Raw genomic sequence first — 6,354 nt, forward strand, 5'->3', positions numbered from 1 at the left:
GCCGACAGCCCCAAGGCAACTTGGGAAGCTTGAGTGGAGGATTTGAACCCTGGTCTCCCAAATGCTCCTCCGGCACTCTAACCACTACACCATGCTGCTGGCTCACAGGGGAAAACCGGGCCTTCGAAAGCGAGCCTCTCTGTGTGCTATTCTCTGCTTGTGAGAGCTGAGCCGAACTAGGGGCACTTCTGCCTCTGCAGCCCCCTTTCACAATGAATAGGGAGCGCAGGGGTCAAGGGTGCCTGCTGAAGGGGTCACACAGAGCCATCCCTTCCTTTTGGGAACCAATGCAGCCAGGCCAGGGGTTTGCAGCGCGGTGGCCTGGGTCAAGTGGGGAGGGGCTGCTGCGTGCCCCACGCTTTGCGGGTGTGGGGCGGGGGCCGCGCGGCATCCCTCCTCCCGCGCGCCTTTGGAAAGGTTAAGTCTCAGGCGGCGGCTGGTGCCTGTGTCGGTTGCGATTAGGCACTCGAGCGCGCCTGCCGCCTGCCTCCCGCTCCTGCTCAGCGAGTCTTGAAGGGAGGAACTGACAGATCTGGGTCTTTGGGTCTCCTCCGTCGCCCTGCAGGGCTAACCTAATTGGATTGCAGCCAAAGCCGCCCAGCCCCGCTTGCTCCTGCGATTGGAGGAGGGAGCCCGGCTCGCAGCCAAGGAGCCCTTTTGCAGAGGTGCTTGCAGCGCTGGGGTGGGGGCAGCTATGGCTATGATCCTGCGGAGAAGTCCTGTCTCCCCGCACTCCAGTTGCAAAGGCGACAAGCAGAGCAGGAGCTTTAATGAAGCAAGCGGCCGTCTGACCATAAGCCTGAGTCCTATTCGCAGCCAGCCTGTGTCTAAACTGGAGAGAGTTGCTAACTGGGGCGTTCAGACGCAGCACTAACTGGGTTAATACTAGCAAAAGAACCCGGTACCCAGAAGAACCTGCTCTTCTGTGTACCCAAACCTCCCACCGGCCCCTGCCCTGTGAAGAGGCTCCCCAGTGTCCCAGAGAAAATGCCTGGGTCTCTGCTTCCATAGCATTTCTCCCTGTAAACTAACTGACTTGGAAGCTCTCGCCTGCTTGCAGCTCTGCTGCTGCCCCACCGATTCCTGCCCGCCTGCTTCTTCGCCGCCCCGTCGCAAAACACAGCCGAGGGGCTTCCGGGAGCGCGTGCGCCTCTGCCTTGCCTGCCTCTTGGATTTCCCAAGAGCCGCGCGCAAAGGCGGCCCTCATTCGGCCGGATAGCAGCTCCGTTGCTTATAGTGCTGCGCTGAAGACGCCAAGCTTGCAGGTTCGATCCCTGTAAAGGACGGCTGCAGGGGGTTGGGCTAGGACTAGGTGATCCTCGGGTTCCCTTCCAACTCTCTGATTCAAAGCGCTGCGCTGGGAGCTGTGCGCCAACAGCGGCACTGGGTGCAGGCGGTTTGGGTGGCTGCCCTGCATGGGTGCTTCCAGCAGGGCAGGGTAAATTACGCTACCGCGATGCTGCCCTTCTCCCGCAGGCAGAGCGGTTTCCTTGCAGGCAGCGCCGGTGCTGAGCCTGCAAAATAAAGAACCCACTTGGAACCGGGAGGGAGGCTCTCGGCTGCTTAGCTGAGCACGGGAAGTCGCAGCACAGCCCATCATATATTTTAGCGTACATGCCGCACGTCTCATGTTCGCCGTCCCTGGATCTGATAACCTGGAAGGTGATTGGTGGGGTTTCCAGCCGAGCCGAAGCTACTGCCGTCGAGCCGTTCCCGGCTCCAGTGCTCCGCCTTATGCTGCAGGTGGCAGCACGTTCATTGCGCACGGATCTCTCTTCCTTGCTACCGTATCGGGAGAGGCGCTCCGCTCGCTCGCATCAGCACCACGAAAGCAAGCCCCCAAAAAATGCTGGAAGGAACCTGTTGAGCGTCAGAAGTTGAATTGCTCCTCCCCCTCTCCCCCCCCCCACAACTCCTGCAGCTATTTTTTAACAGGCCTCCTTTCCAAGTCCCAGGACAGGTATGGGGAACCTGTGGCATGGCAGAGCTGTTGCTACCCACAGTGCAAACGCTCCTCTTGACCTCCCTGGCCTGCCATGGTCTCCAACAAGCCGGGGTTACTTATTGCTGTGGCACTACGGAAAAAAATATGGGCAAAAGCCACAGTGAGCAAATGGCTTTATCATACTGCATTTGGGCAGCGGGGGGCGCTATTATCTGCACACAACTTCCTCCTCCCAGTCTTCACAGCACAATGCTAACCGCGTTTGCTCTCACTTATGGGAGTTTTAGTGCTTAGGATGGCAGCCATACTTTGCAGAAAGCCGTCACAATCCTGCGTCACACTTTGGGTCTCTCGCTCACTTGTCTTTATAGCTCTTCCGATTGTCCCTTAGGTGAACCGAAGCAAGCGGCTACCCGCGTGCCCGTTTTGGTGTCACTAACTGAATGGGATAATGCTCCCTTGCCGCTTGCCAACGTAGTTTGAGGGTTTTAGGCATAGAATTACAGAATTGTAGACCCCAATCTAGTCCGACCCTCTGCAGTGCAGGAACCATTTATTGCCTGACGTGGGGCTCGAACCCACGACCACGCTCTACCGACTGAGCTATCCCAGCATACTTTTATGCGCAAGATCCTGGGAACTATAGTTTCCCCCAAACAGCTGCGATTCCCAGCACCATGGAAAAAACTACAGTTCCCATGATTCTTATGCAGGAAGTCATCCGCTTCTAAGCCTAAGGTGTCCACGCAGCCACCTTTTAAATTATATGTTGCGGGTTTCAAAACATGTGAAAGGGGGGAACGGGGTGCGTAACAATACGCGAACCATGGTCTAGCTTAGCTCCATGCAAGCCTTAAAATGACTGTGGTTGCAAAACCTGCATTGTGTCCAGGGTGTCCATTTTTTCCTGTCAACCTCAACATATATATGCTTTAGGACTTCTACGAGCCAGATCTGATGCATAGCTGTCAAGTGTCCCTTATTTGAAGGGACAGTCCCTTATTCCAGCGCCATGTCCCGCTGCTGTCCCTTATTGATGGATGTCCCTTAAATGTCCCTTAAATGATGTCCCTTAAATTTCAAAGGAAGCAGCTCCTCTCCTTCCCTCCCTGCCGGCCAGGGAGGAGGGAGGCTCCAACTGTGTTGCTTAGCTGTGTTGCTCACCCAATAAGAAGTCTAAGAACGACTGGGGGGATGGAGCTTGCATGCCTTGTGTGTGGCTAGTTAATGCAAGCTGAGGGGGTTTTCGAATTCTGGACACCATTTTGTTGCACATGCTGCTGCAAACTTTGCAGTGCAAAGCCAGGCCGGGGAGCCATCTTAAGTTGAGGCTGCATAGGCCTTGTGGTGCATGTGATTCAGATTCTATTCAGTTGAACCTCTGGTTACAAAGTTGGTTGGACAGTGTTCTCGAAGCTACCCAGCATGAGTTTGACTAGACTGCAGGAGGACAGGAAGACTGGAGTGCCTGGAACAGGTGAGGATGCAGGTCCCTTATTTTCAAGGCTGCTGGTCCCTTATTTTCAAATCTGTAAGTTGACAGCTGTGATCTGATGTCTCCCTCCCAACAAAATTTAAAAATCGGAGTACAGTACTTATGTTAGACTCCCTTGGTATCTTGCCCAGCAGGAGACCAAGGAGTAAAACTCATCTTTCAACTCATGGAAATGCCATCAAGTGAAAAGGGCACGGAGACCCTCTCCGGATTACTGGAGATGCAGCAGCCACGGTGGAAACTGCCATTGTAGATAAAGGGCATTGCTGGGGGTGGGGGTGGGGCGGTTCTTCGACCCCACTGGCTGAGCGACAGGCTTTTCCGAGTGGCCTGCAACGCGCACCTGCTGCCCCTAGGGGGAGTCGCCGCTTCTTTTTGCAGCTCCGCTGAAGCTGAACCAGTTAACCCGTCAATCGCCGTAACTCCAGTTTGCTTCCGGGATCCACATTCAACATTTTAGCAGACCGGGTGGGGGGAAGGGGGGAGCAATGTGCCGGCGATCCTCTCTCCGCAGACCAGGAGCCAAGTCGCTCCTCCTTCCACGCGCCGCGCACCCAGGCAGTGCTAAAAAGAGACCTGAAACCGGCAGGGGACACGGCTGCAAGTTTGCCCGCGATCCTCCACCCTGCGCGCCCTCCTCCCACACGTTGCACCAGCTGCGCCCCGCTTTGCTGCAGATGACTGGTTTCATGCCGCCACGAAATCCAGCAGTAGCAATCCCTGCAAGTGCGCTTAAAAGAGGCGGGGACAGCCCAGTTAATAAAATGCAATTATTATTAATATTATTATTATTATTCGTTTTTTAAAGCGTGCAGCCCGATCCTACTCATGCGTCGGCAGTAATTGCCACTCAGTGCAACGGGGATTCACTTCCATATAAGTACAGGCCTTGTGCCTCGTCAGGCTTCGCCGGGTCTGTTTCAGATTTGCACATGCTATGATTTTTCTGAACAGGAAGCGCAAGGGGTGGTTTGATTCGCCGCTCACGGTGACTAAACGCCCTCGTTGGTATTGTCACTATTTTCTCCTTATATGGCGCTGTCCGAGCTGGTTCCATTTCCCTTTCCTACAGAGATCGCCCTGGAGTTGCCTTTATATGGGCTGTGGCCAGCTGGGCCAATGAGGAGAGCCCTTCTGTCTGCTGTGCAAGGATTTCCCCTTTTGAGTACTTTATAGGATCCTGGAAATCGGGAGGCAGGGAGGCGGTGGGGGCCGCGGGGCTCCAGATATTGCAACCCTCCTTGTCCCTAACCATTTATCATACTGTCTGGTTGAAGAGAGTTGGAGTCCTAGCCCATGGGCATAGCCAGGGGGGCAGCTGTCCCTCCCAATCAAGTAAATAAATAAAAATACTTAACTAAAAGCAGAAATAATCAGAATATTTGAACTGGAGGTCACTTCACTGTGTCTAGCAACACAACTGGCAGCCCAACTGAGTCATAGGCAGAGCCAGACAGAGAGGATGATGACAGTTGGGTGTCCTGCCCCCCCCCCAACATAAATCCTGGCTATGCCCATGCCCTAGCCCAGGCATCCCCAAATTCGGCCCGCCAGCTGTTTTGGGACTACAACTCCCATCATCCCTAGCTAACAAGAGCAGTGATCAGGGATTATGGGAGTTGTAGTCCCAAAACAGCTGGAGGGCCAAGTTTGGGGGTGCCTGCCCTAGCCAGTGGCCACATCTGGAGGGCCACAGAATGCCCCTTTCCCTGTTTAGATGAAACCACCTCCCGGGGGAGGTTCACTAATACACAACAGGGAAGAGCAGTAGCAGAATCCCGCTTCCCAAAGTGTGTGAAAACAGTGCATTTAGTGATGCACAGGTTATCTGCATTTTATTCTGGCTGCCCAGTTGTATTACTCTGTAATGTTGATGCACGCCTCAGGTAGCTTATCAGGCTTCTGAGCATGCCCCTTTCCCCACCCCAAAGGCCTGCAAACATGGGGGGGGGCACCTGGGAGAGAAGTGGCGGCAGTGGGATTCACATGGAATGGCTATGGAGTGACAGGCCCCATCATTTAGTGCAGCGGTCAGCAAACTTTTTCAGCAGGGGGCTGGTCCACTGTCCCTCAGACCTTGTGGGGGGCCGGGCTATATTTGGGGAGGTGGAATTATGCAAGAGCACCATGAGCCCCAGTGGCTGCTTACTTGTGTCTTGCAAGCGGCCAGGGCTGGCGGTGGGACGATGAGCGGCGAGCGAAAGGACTCCAAAGAGGGGCTGCTTTAAATGGCGGCTGCTCGAGATCTGCTGCTGCTGCTGCTACTGCTGCTGCTGCTGGCACCAACAAAGCCCAGCCCCCTTCCTCCTCTAGGCAGGGCAGGGAGAACCCAGGAGGAGGGAGGGAGGAGGCGGTGGCGCCGTGGGAGGGAGAGGGAAAGAACACACGCACTGGCGATCCATGCAACAATTCCTGGACAGTCCACGGGCCAGATCCAGAAGGCAATTGGGCCTGATCCGGCCCACGGACCTTAGTTTGCCTACCCATGATTTAGTGTTTGGGAGCAGGGAGGGAGCCAGAAGTCCCCTGACTCCCTGAGGCTTTTCGTTCCTGAGGGGGAGGCTCAGGCTGCATGGGCTGTTTCTTCTAATTGGTGAAAGGTTAAGTACCTGTGGTTCCTCATCCCATCATGGGACGGATGGATGCTAGAAAACCAAGCAGCAAAGCCACCCCTCTGCCTAGGGTGCTCACTAGCTGCTGCTAGGAATAGATGCTGCTATGCCTTTTAGACATTCAGCTGCCGTGCTTGGGTGACTGGTGCAGCTGGGAACCAGGTGCAAAGGCCTTTCCGCAGGATACTGCCACGCGCTTTTGGGGAAACAAAGTTAATACCACTCCAGCACCACCTAGACGCAGCTGAAGAGAGCAGGGTTAGAACAGGATGCCAAATACAGTCATACCTTGGAAGTCAAAC

The sequence above is a fragment of the Podarcis cretensis genome (genome assembly GCF_951804945.1).
Source record: "Podarcis cretensis genome assembly, chromosome: 2".
Lineage (NCBI taxonomy): Eukaryota > Metazoa > Chordata > Lepidosauria > Squamata > Lacertidae > Podarcis > Podarcis cretensis.